The sequence below is a fragment of the Struthio camelus genome, chromosome Z (genome assembly GCF_040807025.1).
Source record: "Struthio camelus isolate bStrCam1 chromosome Z, bStrCam1.hap1, whole genome shotgun sequence".
Lineage (NCBI taxonomy): Eukaryota > Metazoa > Chordata > Aves > Struthioniformes > Struthionidae > Struthio > Struthio camelus.
This window is the reverse complement of record NC_090982.1, coordinates 89,412,394-89,438,138: the sequence shown is the minus strand read 5'-3', so window position 1 is coordinate 89,438,138 and position 25,745 is coordinate 89,412,394. Positions and strand designations below refer to the sequence as shown.

The 25,745-nt window shown below is 47.1% G+C and overlaps 1 long non-coding RNA gene across 1 annotated transcript; it reads right to left on the bottom strand.

Annotated features, from left to right (window-relative positions):
• Positions 1-398: 398 nt before the first annotated feature.
• On the bottom strand, positions 399-24,630 carry LOC138064486 (uncharacterized). The gene is made up of 3 exons (XR_011137752.1): positions 24,534-24,630; positions 1,568-1,676; positions 399-482 (listed from the first exon to the last, which is right to left on the bottom strand). It is a non-coding gene; the product is annotated as an uncharacterized lncRNA (long non-coding RNA).
• Between the last annotated feature and the right edge of the window lie 1,115 nt (positions 24,631-25,745).

Sequence of the window (25,745 nt, the reverse complement as noted above, 5' to 3'; positions counted from 1 at the left end):
CATTAGCCACCTGCATGATTAACATCCAGTATAACGAAGCTCATCAGCCTAGGACATTGAAAAATGCCTGTTTTGTTCCCTTAATATGCCATATGTATGGGGTTTTTTCCTTCCTTCTCTTGATATTTATTCAAAGATACGAGAATTATTTCTGAATTATTCATCATACAATATCTGATTAGACTGTGGCTCCCACTGCTTAATGAATGAGCCATTAGCCTTTTGCAGATGGTGCTATCAACAGCTATTTGAATGCTGCATGTTCACCTGCATTTACACAGTAATGGGAGGAAAAGGCTGGAGCTGAACCTTGCACAAGGTTATGGGATGATTTCTTTACTGTAACGTCCGTTAGGTGTCAGGTACTGTATCCTCTGGTTCACTCACCATCAGACCGTCCTCTGCATGGCACTGCCTTGCTAGGTGCTCCCTATAGGAGCAGCCTTCCAACTGCTGAATGTCTGTTCTCTCGGGCTAGAATCCTATAATCAGGACAAGAAGGAGAAAAAGTATTTTTACAATGCATATATTTTGTTTTAAAAAATACCTGATACAATTTTCTCAGACTAGAAAATCTTTGTGCAGTCAAGCATATATCCTACTAACTACCCATTACATCACTTCAAGCAGTGAAGCAAGTACGTAACAATAAATTGCCCACAGATATGACTACTTACACATACACTGTCTCTCTACCCACAAGGGTGCTGCAAGGCTTGGTCTCTGTTGCCGTTTCTGAGCCACGGCTTGCCTGCATGAGCAGAGGCAGATGCTGTCAGTGACCCCCCTGCTGCTGCCCTGCCACAAGTAGGTGAAGGACAGGGCTTTGGGCCACCCACGCTGCTCTCTACTCGCCTAGATGTCAGCTGTGCTGGAGGCTAGTTCGGAGGAATATGGCCTGGCCCCTTTCCCATGGGTCTGGGAAGGTGCAGCAAGTCCAGGTGCGCTGACCCCTCCGTGTCTCGGTCTTGCGGACAGAAATGAGCTAGGTCACTAACCATGGCTGCGGCTGTCACCACTGCACTCCCCTCAGGGTGCACTGGCCCTTTACCTGCACAGTTTACTTGCCACTCACAGCTGAAAAGGTGCAGTGACATCCTGGGTGGAAAACGGTACCAAAACCAGGACAGCTTAGAGGCACAACGTCCCCGGTGCTTGTGGCTGCTGAGCATTGCTGGGCACTGGGCCCAGGGCAGGCCATGGTGCAGGGGGACAGCTGCAGCTACCACCTCTGCGTTTTGAAGGGAAAAAAATCGAGGAACAGCAGTTAATGAGCAGTCAGGCAGGAAAAAGGGAGTTTGTCTCTTTCTCACTAAAAGCAGGTGCAAAAAACCTACACTTAATTGGAACCACATAGTAGTAATTCGGATACCAGGTGGGAGCGGGAGAGCAGGGCTGAACCCTCCCTGTTCCTGCAGAGCATTTCATGGAAACCTCAATAACTGCGTGAGATCCCGGCCCTCACTGAAGGTACCAGCTCTAGCAAGTCCCCTGCAACGCACTAGGTGCAAAATCGAAATGGTTAATCCCACTCAATAGCTTAAAGCTAATTTAGCAAAACTCAGACCTGTGATAACGCACGAAGTAGTACCGAGCTGGTGCGTGGGGCCTGCTGAAAGGCTGCTTCTTGCAGTAAGGTGATCAGCGCTTGCTTTGAGGTGGAGCAGGAAAAGCAACTGCTGAGCAGAAGAGCCAAAGAGAAAAGTAAAATGAATCCTAGAAATGAAACCAAACAGACCCCAACCCTTCAGCTTTGTGGAGAGTTGTTTTTATCACAGCTATTTCTCTTTTTTCTTTTTTAATTTTTTCTTTCTAAGAAGCTGCTTCTCACAAATCTGCAGCAGTGAAGGGACTTAGCAAACTTAGAGCTAGGGAGTGGTTTTGAAGCCGTGGGATTATGCAAGGAACAGCATGGACAGATTGTGCAGCGCGCAGCTGATTTTCCCCTTTTTGTTGAGCCTTCTCTAGCTGGAGGCAGGTACACAAATAGGGGGCTGAAGCTGTAACTTCGAATTCTTTTTTTCCCTCCTCCCTGTCATGCTTTCTTGCAAACTCTGGGCATGTGTACGTTGGTGCCCACGAGTATTTCTTTCACTTTTCAACGCAGAGCAGGTGAGGTCTCGTCCCCTGTGTGAACCCCCAGCGCTCTTGATAAGACACAGCACTGAGAAAGGGGGAATACACTTGTCATTTCCAGCTCAGCAGCAAATAAACCAGTTAGGCACTGGCCACCTGGCCCGGCGGCGTTTGCCTGCTCTTAGTGACACGCCACACAGCTTCTCCAGCTGAAGACCCCTGCTGTTCCCCAGCGCCTGCTGATTTGAGGGAACATCTGCTGCTCTCAGCCATAGGTTCACCGCAGGAACAGGAACTCATTGTACATGACTCTGTCCTCCTGGTACGTCTTTCTCCTGACGTTAGAAGTGAAAGAAGACACTAGACTACATAACCCAACCAGGGGACTGAGAACAGGCATACTGGTACAGGCGCATCTGTCTTTTGGGAAGATCTGTGACAGATGTTAGAAGAATGTTTCTTTCTTTATTGCGTCTTGGAACACCACATAGCTCATGACGCCAATGAGCTCGTGACGTTCAACGTAGAATTTACCGTGTGTTGTACACCCCTTTCTGCAGGGTTCCCGTTACTGCCCAGAAGGCCAGCTGGCAATCTGGCGCAGAAACAACCGGAGAACGGGGTACCTGAAAGGTGACAACTGGCAGTCAAGCTTGGCGCTACGCAGGTGTCTAGTGTCACCTAAAGCAATATGTGCACAGCCTCTGGAGGCAAGTTCAAGGAGGTGTTAGACAGCAGCAGCAGGAGTGTTTTTACTTCTGCCTTCCAGAGCCTGCCCGGTAAAATGGCAGCAAGTCCAGGTGCGCTGACCCCTCTGTGTCTCGGTCTTGTGGACAGAAATGAGCTATTCCGGTAAAACGGAATAAACACAAAATGAAATAAGGATAAAATAAAATCCCCAACATCCAGAGCTGGGCTCTGAGCAAGTCATCAGAAGAATTAAGTGTGAAAAGAAAGCCCACGGTAGCCAGTCAGGAAACCTTTAGAGCTGGAAGAAGCTGAATTAGGTGCAGCGTTGTTTCCAACAGGAGTGACTTTTCCTGCTATCTTTCTATTGTGTTTACCTCCGGAAACCCGCTGTCCTCACAGAGGAAGGTACCTCTAGCAGCCTTGCCTGTCTGCGGTTGCTGATTTTGGGCTCTCCGTTGCGTTGTTTGTACAGTTGAAGCCAAAATGAAAATAAAGGAGGCTTGCTGATTTGCAGCCGGCACAGCCTGCGGATCTTTCCAGCAGTCTCAAAAGTTCTCTGCTGGTTCTTGGCGTCTCCTGCTGGAGGAAGGACATCTGACTCATCACCTCCAAAGGTTATACAAGATGAGTCAGGATTATAGAAATTCCATGCAGCTTGTGTAATAACACTATTTTCTGTACTCGAGGCCTTCCTTTGCTGCTGCTGTGGAGAGCTCTACTGAACAAAATCCTAAGCAGACGGGGACCGGGGAACCGCCGGCCCACCTGGCTGCCGCGCTCGCGCGGCTGTGTCTCGGCATCCGCGGGGCTCAGCTGCGAGGCGGCAGCAGGGCCGCCGGCTGCGGCGGCGGGGAGGGCTGATCCTGAGGAGAGCGCAGCGAGCCCCGCTGCTGACAAAGCTTCCTGGCGGCCGCGTCCATCAGGGTGCGGGAGCGGGAAAAGCCTTCTGAGGGCAGGAGTAGGCATCCAGACCCTGTGAGGTTTCAGACCGAGAAGAGGGGTGGCCGGATAACGTAGGGAATAACCGTCCTCGAACAGGAGAGGAGGGGTGGGATCCGGCCTCACCCAGCTCCTCTGCCCGGCGCCGAGGCGCGCTGCGCTCGCGGGCGTGGGGCTCGGGCGGGCGCGCAGGGTGGCGCTCCTTGCCTTGGCGCCCTCGACCGCGGCCCCACGCCGCCTCGGAGCGGGGGCGCTGGCGAGGCCGCCGGCCATGGTGAGGCCACGCGTGGTGAGGTGAGGCAACGTGGGGCGAGGCAAGGCTTGGCTCGGCGATGCGCAGCAAGGCGACGAGAGGCGAGGCAGGCGAGGTGACACACAGCGAGGCGACGAGAGGCGAGGCAGGCGAGGTGACACACAGCGAGGCGACGAGAGGCGAGGCAGGCGAGGCGATGTGCAGCGAGGCAACGCATGGCGAAGCGATGAGAGGCGAGGCGATGCGAGGCCAGCGAGGCGATGCGCAGCAAGGCGACGAGAGGCGAGGCAGGTGAGGCAACATGCAGCGAGGGGATGCTCAGTGAGGCGACATGCAGTGAGGCAGGTGAGGCGACGCACAGCGAGGCGACGCACAGCGAGGCGACGCACAGTGAGGCAACACGCAGCAAGGCGACGAGAGGCGAGGTGATGTGCGGCAAGGCAAGGCGAGGTGAGGGGAGGCGAGGCGGCGTGAGGCGACGTGACACGCAGTGAGGTGACTCACGGCGAGGGGAGGCAGGCGAGGCGCCATGCTGCGAGGCGACATGAGGCGAGGCGAGGCGAAGCAAGGCTGGTGCGGCAGGGCGGCGGGAGGCGGCAGGAGGCAAGGTGAGATGGCGTGAGGCGGCGCGAGGCGACGCGAGGCGGCGCGAGGCGGCGGTGGCTGGCGCAGCTGGGCGCCCCTCGGGCCATGGCCCCGCGGGGGCCCGCAACCGACTCGGGGCCGGAGCGACAGTGAACGCTCCAGTCCTTAATTTTGATGGAGCCAGGCAGGGCAAAAATGAAAGAATAAATAAGAAAAATATTTTCCTGTAGATTTTGCCAACACTCACCCCCCCTCCTTTTTTTCCCAGTCAAAAATTCTAACTAAAGAGAAAGAGAAGAGACAGGGTTGGTCACAGATCCAGTTCCCTGAAGGCATCTGTTCCCAGGGGTGCCACTACACAAGCTGCTCACAGGTTGACAACAACAAACATAACTATGCTGTGATAAATGTATGGGCATTCTCTCCTAAAGTATATGTAAAGGAGGTTTTAATTGTGCTTATCAGCTAGTATCTACGTACGCAATCAATATAACGGAAAAAATATGAGAACTCCTACAATAAATGACACTTCCTATTACATCCCAAAGCCAGTCAAGTAGAAGGTAGCAATGGCTTTGATCAAACATTTTGATAAGATTGGGGAAAAACATATATGTAGTTTGCAGCTGAGTATTACATTTGGTATATATTGATTTAGAACCCTGGATTCAATCTAGAATATTCAAAATATTGGCAAGTTCATATTTATGTTAAACAGTTAACCAAACCCCGCACACACCAAAATCCACGCTGCAAAACCCCTTACAAGCTTTCCTATTACACACATCATTTTTCTCTAGTGATCATTTTAAGAAAATATGATTTTTACAGAAGGTTAGGAGACATCTAAAGTCCTCAGTTTGTTGCTGTATTGACTGTTGAGAGCTCCATTTCATTCACCTCCTGTGCTACAAAGATGGAAAATGGTCTCTCCTTGGGAAAAACAGGTGCCATCATCACCATTTCCATTTCTTTAAGATTTCAAATATTGCTACCTCTTCTGTGATTCTTCCATGCAACAGTATTTAATGACATTCACACTTGACAGCTGAGCTGGCTACTGTGCTAAAGGTTGTTTGTTTGGGGAATAAGTCAAGAATGAATGTAGGCCTGAGAAGTTGATTAACATCTGCTTTTGTCCTGTAAAATTATCAATATTGTGAGGGTACAATAAAAAATTTAAAAATCTGTCTATACAATTGCCATTTAATTAATGGTGAGCTCTTCACCAAACATAATTCACAGATGCTTGTGTTATATATCATTTAGAGTGTTAATAAGCATAACTTCCTGGTTATGAAGCCCCCCCCGGAGTGATGCTATGTCCAGTTTCCATACCCAAACAGCAAAGCATAGAAAGCTGAGGTGTGCAGATTTAATAGTACTGTATGATTTCTTCCTTGGATAATGTCTCTTAAGGAAAAAAATTTCAAAATTAAGAAGACCTGAATACTGCCAAAATTGAGAATTCTAAACCACCAACTACCAGAAGATAACAGCCCAGTCAGGAATGTCTTTGCAGCATTAGGAGCTATGAGGGATTTTATTGAAATGAATAAAAATCATCACAAAAAGTTACCTCCCCTTTCCTCTAGGACACACAGATGTCCCTAGGCTGGTTCCTGAATTGCTTTATGGGGAACATCCAGCACAGCTTGTGGAGGAGGACAAGGACAAGGACAACAGGGACATTATATCTGTCATGCCCAGGTTTTGAGCCATGGAGCAGAGAGACAGTGAGCCCCAGCTGCGGGGCTGCTGCTGCATCCTGTCACCAAGAGCTGTCCCTGTGGTGGGAAATGGGGGGCTCTGATGCACACTGCTACCACAAAACCAGCTATACTTGAGAAACCAAGTGCACAAAGCAAGTTTGGAAAAACATGCCCTGAAGAGCTTGTCTGCACAGGGAGCTCTAGCAAGGCCCTGTTGCCTGCACCAGGAGACAGGCAGGAAGAGGCTTCCACAGACCGGGCTGTGGAAGAGGTGCTAGCGCCTGGCCAGCCCACCACCATTATTTTCAAACTGATTTTGAGAGCAGTTGGTACCTTTCTGACCTCAGCCACTGGATGCACTGTCTCTGTGCAGAGCTGATGTTCATCCTGCCCAAGAGCAGGACCGTTAAGTCCATACCTGTGCAAGCACTGCCATCCCGTGGAAGGGCAGGCTGGGCACAAACAAGGTCAGCTTTCCTTGCTGCTCCCTCAGGCGATGCCAGCGCCCTGGGCAGCCCCCTTTAGAGGAGCTGCGGATGTACTGGGGTCAGCCTGACCTGCTGCCACAAAAGAGGGGCCTGGTGCTGGCATTTTGGTATGAAGTCTCAAATCATCTGTGCAATCAGGCACCAAAATAATCTGACAAAGATCTCCTGCTTTGTTCAAAAGTCCTTGGGGGACATATGTCAGCTGTGGAGAATCAAAACAAAACAAACACTAGGAAAGTAAGCGGGGAGGATGTTCTTCTGGTTTTGAGAATGATCTTATTCACATACAGCACTGAAAACCAGATCTCTGATGGCGTCCCAGCTTCCTAAGCAGTCAGAAAAAGCCACACAAAAGGTGAAGAAGAGAAAAACAAGCAGAGCACCATCTGGGGACACTTTGTATCACTGAAGCAGCTGAGATGTCCCCAGCTTTCAGGTGCCCAATGCCCAGAGGAAGCTATGTCTCCACACAGGATCGAAATAACCAGCATGATGAACAAGGAGTGCCTGCAGTCAGCAAACATCTGCCTAAAACTCATCAGCAAGACACTCAGCATATGCAGAAGGGTCTTCAGGTACCACGTGCCTGGTGTCAAGGGACCACTGTTCCTTCAGGACTCCCATTGTCAGCCTCTGGAGGGTATTTTTCATGCATGCTTTTTTCTCCAGTGAATCAAGTCAATATGTGGTGCTGCATGGTATTGCTTCCTTTTTCTAGAGGAGCTTCCCTAGGCAAGAGGACAGACAAGACTTGGTTTCCTCCAGCAGCAGGAGTCCAACCTCGAGTTTTCCAGGGCCCAAAGACAGCCCCAATTGTCAGACTACTGGGAGACAGGGGACCTCTCTGCTTCTCCTCTATGTTTGTACCAGTGCAGGAAAAACAGGAGTCTCCCCGGCGCCATGGCAAGGGCAAGACTCCTGTGCAGCACTGAGTGTGCTGACATGTGGGGTGAGACCTGGAATGGCCACAGAATTTGAGTGACCTCCAGCAAAGACCCCCAATACCGCTGTGAAAGAAATGGGGCTGCTTCTGCATTTCCTGGGGAGCCCAAGCCTGCCAGCACGGTGCGCGCTGGAGCCCTGCCCCGCTGAACGTCTCGTAGGAACACAAAACAGTGCTCCCAGGCTCCGCTGGAGGGAGAAGCCCACCGCCTGGCTCTGCCAGCTCAGCCATGCTGCTGAGCATATGCGATGATCAGCTTTCACATGTCCAAAGGGCTTCCAATGTCCCAGAATGCAGTTATTCCCATGGCATGCAGCTGCTGATCCGACAACCCCGCACCACTTGGGAGCCAGCTGGTCTCACCCTGCACCCTCAAATGTGGGCAATGAGGAGGAAAACAGCCCTTTGCCTCTGCCTTCCTCACGCTCTGACAGCAGCACTTGAGGACCCAGCATTAAGGGCACAGATGTATATTCCTCATGTGTATACATACGTATACAAGTATGAAGGACAGACAAATCTAAAACCATAGATTCACTAATCCTTATGTACGTACCCACGGCAAGTTCTTAAACCTTCTCTGAGGAATTTGCTAGAACCAGAAGATAGGCCAGGGAACAGACCTGCCCCCCAAACACAGCCCTGCAGAGGGTTTTAGAAGTCCATTTAGGAGTTAAATGGCTAACTACAAATGAAAACAAGGCAAGTTTATAAATATCAGCATAAAATCTTCTGAGGAAAATGAAGCGTCTGAAGCCATCGTCCAGAAGAAAGTTACAAAAGGTAGCATGTTTGCAGACTTAAACAAAAGGAAACCAATGGCATTAATAGACGGTTGGCCTTCCTCTACCATCAACGTGAGAATCCAAGTGTCTGTTCCAAAACTCCTCTCGTTCGGGTAACATCTGCGGTCCTTACCAGATAGCTTAATTCATTACTGGGCTTTGGCATTACCTGCGGCTGCACACTCTGCCCTAGATAACTTTGCATATATTCGCATGGTGACGGGGAGGGAATTGCTCCGCATCAGAATCACCTGCTTCCCTGTCTTGTGCAACCTTCGAGTGTTCTAAAGTGTTACTAAAGTCTTAAAAACACCCAACAACCTAAACACCAAAAATATTTAAGAATACATCCAGTAGTCATTTCTGAGAGGGTAGGGAGGCATTTCTGCTTGCATAACGCATCACCATGTAGCATGCAAAGTGGCTAATTCGATGTGCCCAGCACTGGAAATACCCCTCTCCTGTTTGACGTAAAAGGAGGCAGAAGGATCAGGTCCTACAGAAGAGGGAGGGGATGAACTAGGGGATCATCCAGCCTAAGCACAGACTCAGCCCAGAGGGTTTCAATGTCCAGGGGCAGCGCATGTTTACAGTTTTATCAGCCTTCTTTGAGACAGTCTCTGGTGGCTTTCGCTTCTTTTGTACAAAAGGGCAGGTGGTGAGCGTCTTTTGGTTTGTCTCTCACAAAAGGAACAAATATAGGATAGTTATCTTGCTGGAAGGGGTCCCCAGGTGATGGAGTGGTCCCTGTAGGATGGCGAGGTGGGTCAGCAGCATGTCCCCACCCCCAGCTGCTCTGGCCCAGTTACCTCCCAATAAAACACATGTGTTTTCCCATGCCACATGATGGCAAACAGTTATTCCCTGGCAAGACATCCGTTGCTGTCAGTGGTGACAATGCCTGAATCTCTCTGCACCTGCTGCGGCCCTGATTAGATTGTGTTTAATGTCAGCCTGCTCGGGGAGATTGCGAGCACATCGTGAGCATTGGCTCCTCCAGGACGTGCACATATTGTCCGCGGGGGATAATCCACTGTTTCAGATGTGGAGTATCTTGCCTCTTTGTCCCTTCTCCCCCTCAGAAACTACTCTCCCACGCAGCTGCTGCTCCCTTCCCAGTGCCTGCCTACACCATGGGGCTTAGCATCTGCGGTTTCTTTCCAGCCTGGACCTCACTGCACCACTGTCATCCCTTAGGGTCGTGTCCCGTCCCCCTGCCAGCACGTCCTGAGGTGGCAGGTGCGGCCTGGGGCAGGTGAGGAATGTTGTCACCCCTGGGCAGCAATCCTAAGGAGACTCTCTGAGGTTCTGGTTCCACAGAAAAATCTTTTTTTCACTACTTTTGAGTGGAACTGAAGTTCTCAAAAACACTTCTCACATAGCATAACCTTAATAGTTCAGTACTAAAAATCCACGTTGTTACCCAAATGCCTGCTAGGAAAAGAAGATTAGCAGCTCAGTTAACCAAAGAAGGCCAGGACAGACCGAAATGCAGCCCAATGCAGAAGTGTGTCTCTGCAGAAGAACGTTGACATCTGGTGGCTGATTCAGCCAACTGCTCAGGTTTAACCTTTGGTAGAGTATCAGACTTTGCATCAAACGAATTTTAGCAATGGAACAAAATAATTAAAGAAAAAAATTAAAGTTTTACTGGCATTAACCATCTGTTAACCTGTGTGTGCCTGTGTGCACATGGGAGGGGGCTGCATAGTCTTGGAGGAACATGAGAAACAGAGTTCCTGTTGCTGAGCCTCGACGAAGCTGTCTGCAACCACAACAAACTCAACCTGCTCAACAAAACCTGCACACACATTAGAGCCTTCGGCCTAAAAACCCTCCTCCAGGGCTGAACTACTCACCACCAAAAATACCACTTTAGGTTTCCTTCATGACAGAGAGTAGCGTTTATTCCTTTTCAGCTACTCTGCTACGTTTCCCCATTAGTGACCTTACCCGTAGTGTTCGGCACCAACAGAAGCTATAGAAACAACAGTTAGACTCATGGACAACAAACCACACTGGTTAACCAAGCAGGGCCAGGCCAGGGCCAGACTCTGGTCCTGAGCCCAGCTGGCACATGCTGGCCAAGTTCACGCAATTCAATCAGCTTCGCTTTCAGAACGGGGTGGCTGCATCCCAGCTACCTTAGTCAGGAGTCTCTGGGAGGGCACAAAACATGCTCTGGGAGACAGGATCTTACTAACACGTTAAAAGCACGTGAAAGAAAGTTATGGGGGTCATTATGACCCCTTTGTCTTTGTTTGCAGATATTCACATATAGCCATATACACCCAGGGACAATGTGAAATTTCAGGTTCTGTTTGTAAAAAAAAATCTTTTATGTAAGAAGGGATTTGAACGTGGCTTTTTTATTAGTACCACACCTCTTTCCCTCAAAGGCTCCAAAAATGAATCCACTCAGACTAGATGCTGATGAAATCCAAAGAAGAATATGGTATAGGCGAGATGAGAATTAACAACGTGAAGGGAATGGCTGTTATTTCTCTAGAACTGGAGCTCAGAGAACAACACATCCGTGCGACTTGGTGGCGAACTGAAAAATACTGTTTTTTTTCTGGGTTATTTAAATCTCTTTCCTTATTAATGAAGAAATGTATTTAAGATAGTCTCAAAGCAAAGGCATTATGCCAGGAACAGTATAAAAGCAAAGTATCTTGGTTCTATTGAAACAGTTCCCCTCCCCTTTTTTTTTCTGTTAAAACTGTTCCTTAAACAGTAGCCACGGCTTGGCACGTTGCTGACATCCTCCCTCCCTTCCAACCTGCGTGAGGGATGCAAGAAAGGAAGGAACAAACTTCTGACAATAAAACTGGCGCCTGGGTTATAACTCCAGTTATAGCAACACTTAGAAACCCAGAACAAGACTGAAAAAGTCGGGGATTCGCGATCTGAACCTCAGGCATTAAAAGCCAGCCCAGAGGCAGAGGCAGACGGAGGAGCAGAGGGAGGGCTCCCAAGGCCCCCTCGCCGGCGCCGAACCCAGCACATTGCCTTCAGTTCACGGCACAGGAGTGACGGACCTTGCCGAGGCCAGCGCGACAGGCCGGGAGCCGAGCACGCGGACCTTCGCCCTGGCAGCCCCTCGAGGAGGGTTTTTGCCCCAGTGTCCAGGGTGCAACCGTGCCTGATGGCCAACCTTTGAAAAGTTAGCTCATTTAAAAGGCAAAAATCAAGTTTAGGTTCCCTTATAATTTGGGAAGAGAAAATAACAACCTCACAATGTGTTTTTTAACACTTTGTCTATTAAAGCTAGGTAATAATTATTTAATTAGCAAGTGTTTCAGTTGCCATAACAAAAGAAAGGTAAACAGCAAAAAGCTGCTCTAAACCCTGCTTAGTCTGTCATACCCACGAGACCAGTGTCAATGCCGTAACGTAGCCTTTGCAGGCAGAGGAGCTGGATTCACCCCTTCTGCAAGCCTTTCCCGACCCCCTTCCAAGGGAACAACACAAATAACTACAAGGCCTAGTGTGCAAGAACTGCCTTGGCTTCAGATAAGGCAAAAAATTACATTTTGCGCTGCATGCGTGCAAGCAATAACCAAAGTGCCAAAATTAGCAATCAGCACCATATCTCTGTGTAGTGTATCACTACTCTTTTTATGCCCTCTCTTCTAAAAGCTGTACAAAAAAAGCCGTCCATCTTACATGTTGAAACCAACACCAGTTTGTGTTACATCAAAATTCTAATTATACCTTTTGCACCCTTATACGTACACCACAGTTTCAGATGCAACAGGCAGATGGAGTTTAACAGGAAATATTACATCAACAGATGCTACTACCTAGTTATCTTTATTCAGTCTGGGAATAAATTGAGGGGTAAAGCACGAAAACATGTTTTCTTCTAGGGCCACCATCTGCTAATTTCAGAAGTAGCTGTCACTGATGACTCAGTATCATTTGTATATGTACAAATATTACTAACACCATTCTCAAGATAGCTATTATTATATGTTCGTTACAACAATTGACTAGCACCAAGATGACAGCATTAAAAAACTATTGTAACTAATGATTCTAAAAGGAAAATAACTTTGAATAGGGTTATTTGAGGAAGGGCAGGGGTTTTTCATGGGAAACTTTAGAAAATAAAGCTTGTTTTTATCCTTTTTTTCCATCGTATTCTGTTAAGAAACAAAAATGTTTGTTGTTTGACATCAGACAGAGCTTTTCCAGTTTGGGGAATGTACAGTCTTCACAAGAAAAGTGTTTGGTTATCAGAGTTTATAAAAAAAGAGTTATTAGATTGCCAGCAGCAGGGACGACAAGTTCCAGTTGCCTCTTTTGTAAAAGGAGGAGATGGGAGACAGCGAGGGGCAGCGGCATCCCAGCCCGCTGGGGCTGCCATGCAGCTCATCCCCCTCCCAGCGGCATTATAAGGAGAAAAGGGAAGCGGATGCAAGGATCGCTCCCGAGCGGAGGGGTTCGCTCCCCCCGCTGAAACCGAAAAGCTCTGCAGGTTGGCTACACCCCGTCCCAGCTGAACGGCAGCCGGGCCTGGGACCGGCGAGGAGCGCGCTGTGGCCCGGGTGAACCCCGCGCGACAGACGGGGAACTCGGGCCTCCGGCTCGCCAGCAGCTCCCTCACCAGCCGCAAGCCGGCTCCGCGCCACGCCGGAGAAGAGGATCTCCGTCACGTGCGTGACGGGGGGACACCGAACTTGTAGCCTGCGGCTTGAAGTTGTCAGCTTCCAGGCAGGCACTGTCTGTCGCTCGGGTGGTAAAAAACTGGCAAACCCCCCCCCCCCCAACACCTTTGCATCGATTAAACAAGTAAACACAAAACCACAGTCCGGGGAGGCTGGCATTGTTTGAACTCTGCGGTGAACACGTATGCAGCGAAACTGCAAGCCAAACCCAGGGACCCATCTGACTTCGAGCTGTAGATAGATAAATAATGAATCATCTTTAAAAAAAACACTTTTCTTTCCACTGCCCGGTGCACTGTGCCCGTGCTGCCTCACACAAAGCACATTCGCCGGTCTTCCCTCTGCACTGGCTGGATTCGATCTTGCTCCACTGGTCCAGGAAAGCATCAGCCTCTCTCCAGCCTGGCGATTCAGCGCCTGGACTCGCGTGACTGGGACCCAGCGTTCAGCTGGACCATGCCGGCTGCACATGGCCGGGCGCCAGTCAAAGCCATGTTCGGAAAGCCGCACTACATAAGGACAAGGGAGCAGCAAGGCCCAACTTATAGCAGGAAAACCGTGCCATAGTGCACACCAGCGCCTTCGAGAAAACACATGTGTTGGCCACATCACAGGAGTGACTGCATCTCCCTTCTGAGTAGACTGATATCAAAACGGCACTTATGGTTGTGCTCTTGCCTAACACTACTGATGGCAGAAACCATGTAATAAGCTAGACCAGCAAAATGTTCTGAAAATAAATTCAATTCCCTTTGGTCCCCAAGAGCATTTTTAGCCTCTCTTCTAACACCACTGTGATAGACGGCGCAGATCCTATACTGCTCAGCATGTGCAGAAAGCCAGTGGTAGGACTACACATTACAGAATCACAGAAAGGTTTAGGTTGGAAGGGACCTCTGGAGATCATTTAGTCCAACCTCCCTGCTCAAGCAGGGTCCTCTAGAGCATATTGCCCAGGATCACATCCAGGCGGGTTGTGAACATCTCCAGGGAAGGAGACTCCACCGCCTCTCTGGGCAACCTGCTCCAGTGCTCACTCACCCTCACAGTGAAGAAGTTTTTTCTCAGGTTCAGACGGACCTTCCTGTGGTTCAGTTTCTGCCCATTGCCTCTTGTCCTGTCGCTGGGCACCACGGAGAAGAGACTGGCCTCATCCTCTTGACACTCCCCCTTCAGATACTTACACACATTGATCAGATCGCCTTTCAGTCTTCTCTTCTCCAGGCTGAACAGGCCCAGCTCCCTCAGCCTTTCTTCACAGGAGAGATGCTCCAGTCCCCTCGTCCGCTGGTCTCTCTCCAGTAGCGCCATGTCTCTCTTGTCCTGGGGAGCCCAGAACTGGACACAGGACTCCAGGTGAGGCCTCCCCAGGGCTGAGGAGATGGGGAGGATCACCTCCCTCGACCTGCTGGCAACACTCTGCCTAATGCAGCCCAGGAGACCATTGGCCTTCTTGGCCACAAGGGCACACTGCTGGATCATGGTCAACTTGTTGTCCACCAGGACTCCCAGGTCCTTCTCTGCAGAGCTGCTCTCCAGCAGGGCAGCCCCCAGCCCGTACTGGTGCGTGGGGTTATTCCTGCCTAGGTGCAGGATCCTGCACTTGCCTTTGTTGAATTTCAGGAGGTTCCTCTCCAATGGAGGATGCTGCTAATCTGTTGTCTTGCAGTTCTGGGCTTTATAAATGGATGCAAGAGCCTTCTGTGACTGGTTTAACTGCTTTACCCACTAAATTCAGAAGTATCTAAGTTCATATTTTGGCATTTAACATAGGATTTTCAATAGATCTTTGAGCTGAGTGGAGCCCCTGGGAGCCAATCCCTGCTGAAAGTGTTATTTGGGCTCCAAAACCCTGACAAATTCCAGTTGCAAAGAAAAAAAAGAAATAAAAAGGATGCTCTGATAGTTCTGGGCCTTATTTTCCTTCCAAAAACTTTTGAATTGGGAATTTTATTAAAGCTGAGCCTTCTTTGTATGGATTTGGTTTCAGTGAATCTGTATTTTGGGGAGCCAGGGCAGGGGGAAGGGGTTGATCGGGGGGGAAAAAAAACCCTCCCAAATCCAGGCACCATATGACGTTCACGTTTTGGAACATTAAATAAGGACTTACTTTCAGCATTAAAACATACAGGCATTTCAAACTATAGGTTTGATTTTCTTGCAAAGTTGTTTGTGATCAAATAAGCAGCCGCCTCCTCAGATCTTTTTTTTGGAAGGATGAGGGTTTGTGTAAGTTTTGGCTGAATTAGTGATGTACCTGATAAAATTGTTTCATTCCAGTACAGCACAGAGCCTACATAACTGAATGTGATATTTGTTTTTGATTTCAGTGCTTCATATTTAGTTGTTTCTTTACTGTAATTTGAGTGGCTATATTTGTTGAGGTTTATTTTTCTGTAATGTAACTGTACCTATAAATGATGTTCTGTCACATTGCTTTCAGTGAGCAAAAGCGATTCCAAAATGCAGCTTCTGTAGAAGCTCATTAACCTAGGAGCTCATTAACCTAGGAGCTCAGCCACCTTTTGGTAGTTACTTAATTCTTGCACCTTCCACTGCCAAAAGGGAAAGAGAGCTTGCAGCTCTCAGGAGACCACTAACTGTCCATCCCAGGCAGCTACTCGCCTGCCATCCACAAAGGGCCAGGACACCCCAACGGTACGCCCGCACGCCCTCTGACTTTTCCCCAGGAACAGGACGATTTCCCAGCAGCCCTGAGACTCCTCGGAAGTCGTCAGATCAGCCTCTGCTGTCAGACCGCGCGAGCTGGTGTCACGAACGGCGACAGCGACGTTCCCCGCTCTTCAGCTGTGCCTCGCCTGAGACCAGGCGCGCTGGCCCGCCGCCCTCACCCTTCCCCAACCGGCTTGTCCCGTGCTTCCAGTGGCGTGCCTGCAAGCAGCGCACTTCGCTTTCACCTCTTTTCTTTTTTGGCCTTTTCTGTTCACTCCCCGCTCCTGCCAGTCACTCCGTCCTCCGCATTGCATCCTCATCTTCAACAGCAGCAACATCCAGCCTTGTACCCTCCACAGAGCAGGGTGCCGAGATGCCTGGCAGCCCTCCACAGGTGACGGGAGCTGCCGAACGCGGGTGCAGCCCCGCCGCAGGGACGGGACAGCTTCCTTCACCCACTAGAGCGCGTCCGACTGCACAGAGCTAACACAGCAGCACTGCCCGGCTAATAAAATATCATATTTTTCCAGAGAGAGAAACCCCAAATTTGCAGGTCAGAACCTTCTAGCATAGTTCTGCCACACAGTGGATGGAGAGTGGCATCTTAAGCTAGCATGCAGCTGCCTTTGCTACGTATACCAGGTATACATGTATACCATGTGTGCATGGTACTCATACCATCTATTTGCACTTTAATTTGCAATTAGGCACAGAAATAATTAGCACTTCACTGACATCAAAAGCAATGGCAGTTTGTAAAATCTTGTTTTGATGGCAAGTACTGGTAAGAACGGTGGACTGCTAGATTACATGTTCCCAGACACAGTATAAAACAAGTCATTTTAAATGTTGATTTAAATAAAGCACACCAGGCAAAAAGGAAAAAGATAACGTTCAGGTTAGTTTCTTTGCAGATTGGTTGTAGCAGCATGATCTGCCTCATACTGGCCGTTTTCGGTGCCCCTGCTCTCCGACCCAAGGGCGACAGGGGGGGCACGGCCTTCTCCGTGTCCTTTCTGATGCTTTCCTTCATTTCAGCCTGCCTGTTGGGATGCTAGCTGTGGACTCTGAGCTACTCTCTCCCCTCCAGAAATTTGCTTTTGGGTTTAAATTGCTGTGACAAGTTTTTCATCACAAACAGCATATTTGTTGCAGAACATAGCTGTAGGCAGAAACATCTTTTTGGATGGAAAAGCTTTTTGTTAAATGCTTTTGTACTAGCTCTTGTCTTCATTATAAATGACTTTGGAACCAGCATGGTGACCAGTCTCAACCTCGGCGATACAGTCTGGATCTGACAGATCCACGGGCATGGTTTAGGGGAGTTTTTTAATGGCAATAGCTTTCTCACATGAGAAATCTTTCAAGATGGCAAATAAAAATTGGATGTTCTGTTAAACATTTGATTTACAATCTGCTATTATGGAAGTTCATCATTGCTTCAGTTACATTTTGTACATCACAATAAGCACCAACCTAAAAGATTATAGGCCTGATATAAAAACTGCTGCATGCCAAGTAGTATTTGCGTTCCTCAGAAATTATCTTTTTGCAACTCGGAGAATGACTGACCTCTCAATATGGTTGCGAAGTCACGTGGAAGCCAAAAAACTAAGAGATCCAGTTGTGAAACATCAGTCTAAAGGTAGAGGCCAAGCTTGGAGGAGCACTAATGAAGGGAAACCTATGGATCCAGACAAATTCGATAGCTGAACTCGCTGTAGATTCTGTAGTGTTAAAGATCTGAGCTGAGTATGACCAAATCCAAAGCAACAGACATCTGATTATCTTTATGTAAAGCAGCGTTTCAGTTGAGAGAGGATGTTAAAGAATAAGGTGCACGTGCGCTATAACCTTCTCTATGCACCGAACAGCCAAGGTTTAGGGAAAATACCTGCTTCGGTCACGTGCCTCCTTCATATAGTGTTAACAGGAGTGACGGAAGACGGGAGGCATAACGAACTTCCCCGGCCAAGGCTTATACAGCCAAGCCTTGTGCAAAAAGTAATCTACTAAATCATGCTTACTGCCATTCACTGTGAAATTAAGTGGCAGAGTTCAATACTAACATTAAAAACTAAACAGACTGAGAAGTTATGTAACTCTTCAGTAGTTGCAGAACAGGGTAGATGCAACTCTCTGTCTCCAGACCAGCCTCAGAACAAGGGGCTGCGCCCCCAAACGCTCGCACGCACACTAGAAACGGAGGATGGCGTGCAAGCTCTCAAGCAGGCATTGGAAGCAGTCCCTGCAACGGGAGCCCAGCGCGCAGGATTCAAAGAGTTATAGCTGGGGAAATAACGTCAACAAGAATTTGGATACTCCATGGATAACCAGATCACCTAAAGATGTCCCGGTGTCACCTAAAGCTTCTCAAAAGGAGCTGTGTTGGCTGTTGCCAAATCAGCCAACGCACAGGCAGTAGCGACAGACTCAAGTGCATAGATGTGGATTATGTAAGTTGGTATCAATGCAAAAACAGGTCATGACGGAAAGGAAGATGAAAACTCTGTTGTTCACCATATATTTCTAATACTCTATTCCCACTACGCCTTTAATGCTTTCATTAAGAGAAAACACTGCATTGTATTAAGGCCTGTTTAAAACAATGAAAATCATATACACATGCACATAAACTTCATATTTTTAGAAGCAACACACTATGTAGTACCTAAGAGTTATAATGCAAAAATATTTCTATGATTTTTAAATTAAACTTATTAACATTGTACAGAGATCTTCAAAAAGCATCCTTAGAATTTACTGCTTGAGGTGGTATCAGGAAGCTTAATTTATCACTTTGGCTCATTGGGTGAAAGAGTTCATGACTTAATTACTTATTATTATTCACTTACATTTCTCTATTACTTATGCACTTCTGCAGGCATTTTTCTCCCACTGCATTTGCATTTGCATGGCGAAAGGTAGCTTCCAGCAAGCGTGCGAGTTAGTAGCACTTGCAGTTTTTGCCTCTGAGGTCCTTCACTGAATGACAGCACTTACAGTGGGAAATTGTATTAAGTACCTGTTTCTCTACCATCCTGAAGGCCTCCTCAGGAAAAGCACAGGAGGAGTACGGAGAGCTGGCTGTGGCGTGCTGATCTCGGCCTACCGAAGCTCGGAGCACCTTACAGGGGAAGGCAGCAACAGAGAGGTCAAGGGCAGCAGCTGGCGCTGCTCTGATTTCCCCGCCAGGTTTTCTCCCAACTGGGAGATGCCGTCATTTCTAACAGACTACAGAAACAGATTTTTCGCTCTTTTCTGTACCTTAGACAATACCAAATAGTTAGTTTTAACATGGGTTTCACTGACATTTATCGAACTGTTGTCTGTTGGGCTGCCCCATTGTCTTATCCGACTCCCCGGGACAAGCAGCACTCCTCAGAAAATAAAAGCCAAAGAAAAGATATTGCTCTATTACTTTAAGAAAATCTGCAGAGAGAAAAAAAATCTAGCTACTTCCCTTATCATCCATCAAGAATGCAAAGGGACTGCCAACGCTTGGACCGCACAGGGAACAAAAACACTGGATGAATTTAGTTTAACAGAGATCCCTTGGAAAGAAGAAATGATCTCTTCATTTCTGAACGGTAAGGGAGGTGTCCTGAGAAATGAGAGATATTAAGCAACTTATTCATTGCAGGCGTGATTACAAGAGCATCATAATGGTATGTACAGTCAAAGCATCCTGCCTGCGTAATCAAATATCACATTCTTGACTCCAGCACCTGTGATCATGGATCAAGTCTTGTTATCTGGCAATTACCCCTGTGGAGCTTGAAATACAATTTTAAGCATCTCCTAGTATGATATATCCCTGAAAAGAACAAACTGAAGGGTACCTACACTGCACGCATCATGTGTCTTCTCTCTGACTAATCTCTGGCAGCTGCCTGTCAGAGCCTCAAGTCTAATTTTACCAAATACTTGGGGTGGCACATTACCCAATTATTTGGCTTTTCAGTGAAAATTCATGTGCTTCCAAGGGCTAGAAGCAGTATCAGCACCATTCTGTAATAAATCAACATCTGCAGTGACTTTGACCCTTGTTATTCTGCCGCTCACACACTTTCGGCAGCAGGAATACGACCCTAGTCCTTCTCTTCCAAGACGTACGTACGCCCAACCTCCCGAGCAAGACCCGCAGTGTCACTATCTGTAACATCATTCAGTATTTTTGACTCCTTCTGAGCAGTTCAAGCCAATAAGGAAAGTGCATTTAAAAATATTTAGAAAGCGAGGCAGGATTTCTTTTCAACTCACCAGTTCAACACAGGTTTCCTGTGGCTTTGGTATTGCTCTGCCAGGACAAGCTTTCTAATTCAACCCTTTTTTTTTTTTTTGGTTAGGTTCCCACGCCTGAAAACCTTTCAGGGGAGCACACTGGCAGCCCTTCCTCTCTTCCAGCTGTTTGGCAAAGCCAATGCTACACTCACTAGAGCATCTCTCGTTCCCAAAGAGAGGAATGCCCACGCTGCTCTCTTTACCTTGCCTTTGTTTAAGAACAATTCTCCCCAGGAGGGGTGGCATAGCACAACCATACAGAGACTGCTTGCATCAGAGAAGTTTCTAAGCATCTTTTTTCTAGACAGCGTCACTGACAAAAGCAGTCGCAAGCAGCGCTCCCAGCAGCAGGAGCGGCCGGTGCACTAACAGCACGTGTTGAAGGTGGCCCAGATCCCGCTTTGAAGAGAGCACCCGATTGCAGACGCATCGATGCACTCTGCTATGCAGGTGATACTGCGCAGAGAGGACAGAACCAACCTCTCTGTGGTTGGGCACAGGGGGCCCGGCCTCCTGCGACTATAACACAGGGTTACTGCGCGCATGCACGCCCTGTGCCGCGGGCTGCAGGAAGGCAACAAGAGGCACCAGGCTGGCATCAACAGCTGGACCACGCACAGGTTTGAGGTGGAAACACTGGTCCCAACACAGCAGTTCTCGACCCGAGCGGCACTGGTCTGTGGCCTGTTTTTCAAGAGCCCACAAAAAGAAACTTTTTTATTGTCAAAAATCTTTCACTCCTTCTGCAACATCTGCATTTCCATTGTAAGATCTTAGATGAACGTGATTATTTTAAAGCTCTTTGGGCTGACAGAGTACATCAGGATACAGGGTGGATATACGACAAGAAATTCTGATTCACGTTTCCTAGGTATACTGGAGTAAGGACAATGCCATCTTCCCTTAAGTGTCAGAAACACTGTCAACATGGCGGCAATCACAACAAAACAACGTGCGCTGTAGCTAACGCCAAGTTGTACCATGCAAGTACAACGCAGTGGCGGCTCATTTCTAATAACAACCCTTTTAGGGTATGGTGGAGGTCTTACGTTACTAAGTCATGCTACACCCACACTAAAGACCGGTGCTACCGCTTCAGAAGCGCAGCTAGCAACTGCTTTGCTCCCATATGTCCCACCACAGGAAAGTGTGTTTTAGCACATCAGGGGCCACCATGTTATGACAAGGACTATGGCAGTGAAGGCAGTATGACAGGAGCGAGCAGGGGGTCTGCCACTGTAGTGCATAGCAAGAGCCCTACCCCAACTTACGTACCACAAAACCCACGCCACTACTAAGCAGAAAACTATTTCTGTGATTACAATGCAGTGTGCAAACAGCTGTGGTTCTCCACCTGCTAGGACAGGTAAAGAGCTTGGCATGAAGCACATCTATTTCCTGATGAAAATGACCCCATTATTTCCATTAAAAGCACAGCTGATAATCTAATAGGTTTTTCAAGCAAAATATCTTCTTTGCAGCTGCAGTATTAAAACAAACTCTGCAGCAGGTTCTTTTTTATCACTAAGACAGGCATAAAGTAAAACCCACAAGCCTTTGAGAATCAGCAAGTCAAAATTTCATGGTTACTCTCTACTTCCTTCCAAGGATGTAACAGTTCTTACTGCAAAAACACTTGGTACTTTCTGACAATCTCAAAGCAGTTCTTAAAGACTACTGGACCGATCTTCAGTTGGTCCTGTGAGGCAGGTGTCATGGGTACGACTGGCATTCAACAGAAGGGAAAAGAAAGGAGAAAAGTTAAGAAAGGCATAAAGAAGATAGGAAGTGAACTGAGGAGAATCCTGGGATGAGCAGAAGACTTCAAGCAGACAGCAGGGGAGAGTCAGAGGTGTGAAAAGGAAGGTGAGTTTCCTCTCTTCCATCACTGCTTTCTGGTTTTCCTGCCCACTGTTCATCTTGAGAGCATCTTTCAGAGCTGAGAAAACTGTCCATTTCCTCCTGGGAGGAACTGGCAGAGACCTTTCCACTCTGCATGGTGGACACTGGGAGAAACAGAGGCAAGAGGAGCACAGGAGCTTGGGGAGCAAGAGAATTCGTCTTCCCCATTTCACTCTGCTTTTAGAGGCAGGGAGAGACAGTCTCATCCATCCTTCCAGAACTAAATCAGAAGGGCATCTCTTCAGGGGGAACTGGGCATTATCTCAGCATCCTCTTATCAGCATCCCTCATTCGTACATATACAAATTTATTGCTTCATACACACAGAAGCATGAGCATTCTCCCCAGATTAAAATATCTGCCATTAATTTAGGAGTACGGTTACTATATGATCTCTCCCCCTTTCCCCCTTCCCAACTGAGGGAGATTAGTGTAACCGTGTTACTGACTAAGGGACCATGGATAAATACCTCCAGACCAATTTGGGATCGCATTTCATATTAACTTGAAGAAAATGAATCCATTTTCAGTTCACTCCCGTGATAAAATATAATGATTATAATTTCATGTTTAAACATGAAAATGGTTTACTAGTTTGTAAATTACTAGTTGGAAAGTGAAATAGGACATCACTTAACCACTCCATGCCTGTCCTCATCCACCTGTAAAATAGTTATAATGAGAAGTTTTGTCCAGCTAAAGGTTCAGATACAAGGTAGGATGAAGTGCAAACATTTTTGCTGTGACTTAAAAGACAGCCGATCTAGCATTACACTGACGCTATTTCATTACCCACCTACTCCCACACTAAGCCAGCCTCTAATATTTTTCTCTCATTTTGCAAGTTACAGAGTCCAGCGAAAGCTTTTGTTGACCCCACATCAGCACAAAAATAAAAGGACATATGGTAGAAGGGAGACTCAGGGAGGAGGGGAGAAGAGAGGCAATAACCAAACTTTGCATTTAAAGATTGCAGAGATAAAATATTTTAACATTTACAAAATTTTTCTTTTGCTTAAAATCACAGCAGCAAATTGTCAAAACAAGATCTTTTCCTCATTAGTGATTTTTGATGTCAGTAAGCCAGCAGTTTCCAATACAAAATATCCAAAGCATGTTTGAGACTAGCAGGTGGTTCACCAGTCACATATGAGGTTCTCTTCTACTGCAGGAGAACCCAAGTGGGAGGACCTTTGTCAAGGTATGGATGACGTGCTCCATCTAGCTTACATCAGATATGGAGGCACAGATATATTGCAGTAATTAAATATAATCTAATATCTAAGATGATCTTGTTTTTCAGAGGTTCCCACTCATTTTGAGCTAATTTTCACAATGGAGAAACCAGCCTCTTATACTTTATTTGAACATGCGCTTTAAATACAGTCATGCACTTCCTGCAAGTGAAATTCATTTAAGTCAACATCATGTAACGACCCACACAAACCGAATACTTAAAAGAGCTATTCCTTTAACAAATGTCCATGAAGTCATTAAAAACCCTGATGTACTTCACTGGAGACTGTTACTTGGCCCTTAATTTGTAAAACTCTGCAGGCAAGGTTACTCATTTAATGATTTGTATAAAAGGCACTAGCAATGACAAAGTGGTTTAAAAATCCATAAAACGGAACAAACTGCAAGTTCTTTGTGGCCTCTACTTTTTTAAGGAGGAGGAAATGGATAGAAAGGAAGGGGAGAATACTTCCTGTGCCCTTGTGCCAATCTGTCTGGCTACTAAGTCAGAGTCCAGGACATCTTTCCTTCCTAAGGAGAGGAAAAGAAGGAAAAGCTTTACCACAGCTACCTTGGCATGGCCATACCAGTGAATTCTTAAGCACAGATCCACGCTCACACCAGCAAAGCGAATCAGAACGCTTGTATTTCTCAGCTGCATGTGTACTCTGCTACTGCTCTTTGTGTAAACCAAGCCTAGCTTTCCAAAATTAGTCATAGCTCTGCCTGAGCTATGACTGTGTGAGCAAAAAGAAGCTGTGTGAATAACAGATACAGCACTATAATTTTTACATAACAGGAAGTAATAACGATTGTGTTGATTATTATACACTGTTAAAGAAAGTTTTGTCAGAAAATTTCAGAGCACAAACTTCACCTATGAATTTCTCCTGTGGGAACCATAAACACAACTCAGCTGCGGCAGAGCCGCGCAGAACCCAGGAATTCTGTAAGATATTGCATCAAAACCAGCTGGACCTTGCAGGCTGCTCTTTCACGCGTTACCTGCTGTTACATGCCTTTATGACCCAAGTTCTTCTGCGCTGAAGCTGGAAGGAATTTTACCATCAGATCTGAAAACAGTTTAAGTGTCATCCATACTTCCATGATACACGTATCACTACACATCTACAGCACAGAATAACAGCACGCTCAGGGGTTATTATTGGACCAGTTTTTGCTCTGTAGAAGTGGGGCAAATAGGCTTATCTAGCACGCTAGGCGGCCTGATCATAATCAGAGAGAGAGGTGCCCTACCTCCAAAAGGTAATTTTTGCTGTCCTACATCACTTACCCAGGGTAGGTGGAGTGAACTGTATCCTCCTATAGGGTGGCATGACAGGATGACAAGAAAGTACGGCTGCCTAACCTTTAGAGAGGTGGGATGGATCCTAACCACCGGGTTAAGTCATAAGAGAGCCTAGGAAATGTATCTTGGGGCTGTTGGAGCTCAGGTGGCGCTGGGTAGTGAGATCATCTGCATACCAGGTTGATGACTTTTCAGACTAATTTCAATTGACTTTGAGAAATGAAAGCAGAGGTGCTAGCAAGATGACTAAAACGCTTTCTACCTAAAAAACAGACGAGGAAGTCCTAGTCATTTCCTCCTGCATTCGCTGTAACGCTTCTGAGTGACAAAAGTATGTGCGGAGGCTGGTTGCTGTGGTAACACTACTCCACATGAATTGTGGTCTCTCGTGCTCACTACGCGTGGCAACAAAAGTGATGGCAGATAGCGGGGTTTTTTTTTTTAGCCTTTAAAATAAGCCTGGTATGACTAAATTTCAACAGTGATACCTTAGGAATTAAAGAATTGGAAAATTTCCATAACATGGAGGTGTTCTAACTCCATTCCTAAACTACTGCAATTGCTAAATTAAAATGATGAATTAAAAAAAAAAACCCAAAACAAAAAAACCCCAGCCCTTTCCTCTTACACCTCTTTTTCTAAACCTATCAGCAATTCATAGCAAACACATTGGATCTCAAAATGTTATATCTGAAAAAATGGGTGGAGTAGTAGCGAGTTTAGTTCTTACTCTGAACTAAAATTCTGTGCAGGGAGAGGCTAATACTGAAATGCGTTATACTTACAGTAGACTGTAATACATGTCAAGATGAACGTAGACCTGAGGCTTAACGTATGAGAGAACTGCCAAAGCTATCCAGTAGCTGACAGGGAACGTGCAAGAGCAGTTAATGCACGAACAAAAGCAACATCTACAGAGACAGCAAAATCTGCCTTGAAACCTCTTCGTGATTACTTAGTGCAGAGTTACATAGCACAGATGGTCTTCTGGGACAGTCTAAGGACTCTCACAATAAAAGGTTGTTTTCCTGATATGGTGACCTGCAGAGCTTTATGTAAATATAGAAGGTACATGCACTGGTACCATTTCTGTGGAAGATCTAGATATTTCTCCAATTCAACGGTAACAGTGCTTTGCTCCAGGATAATACTCGAGTGCAGCAGGAAAGGGATCCAGTGGTTGAAAAGATGGCCTGA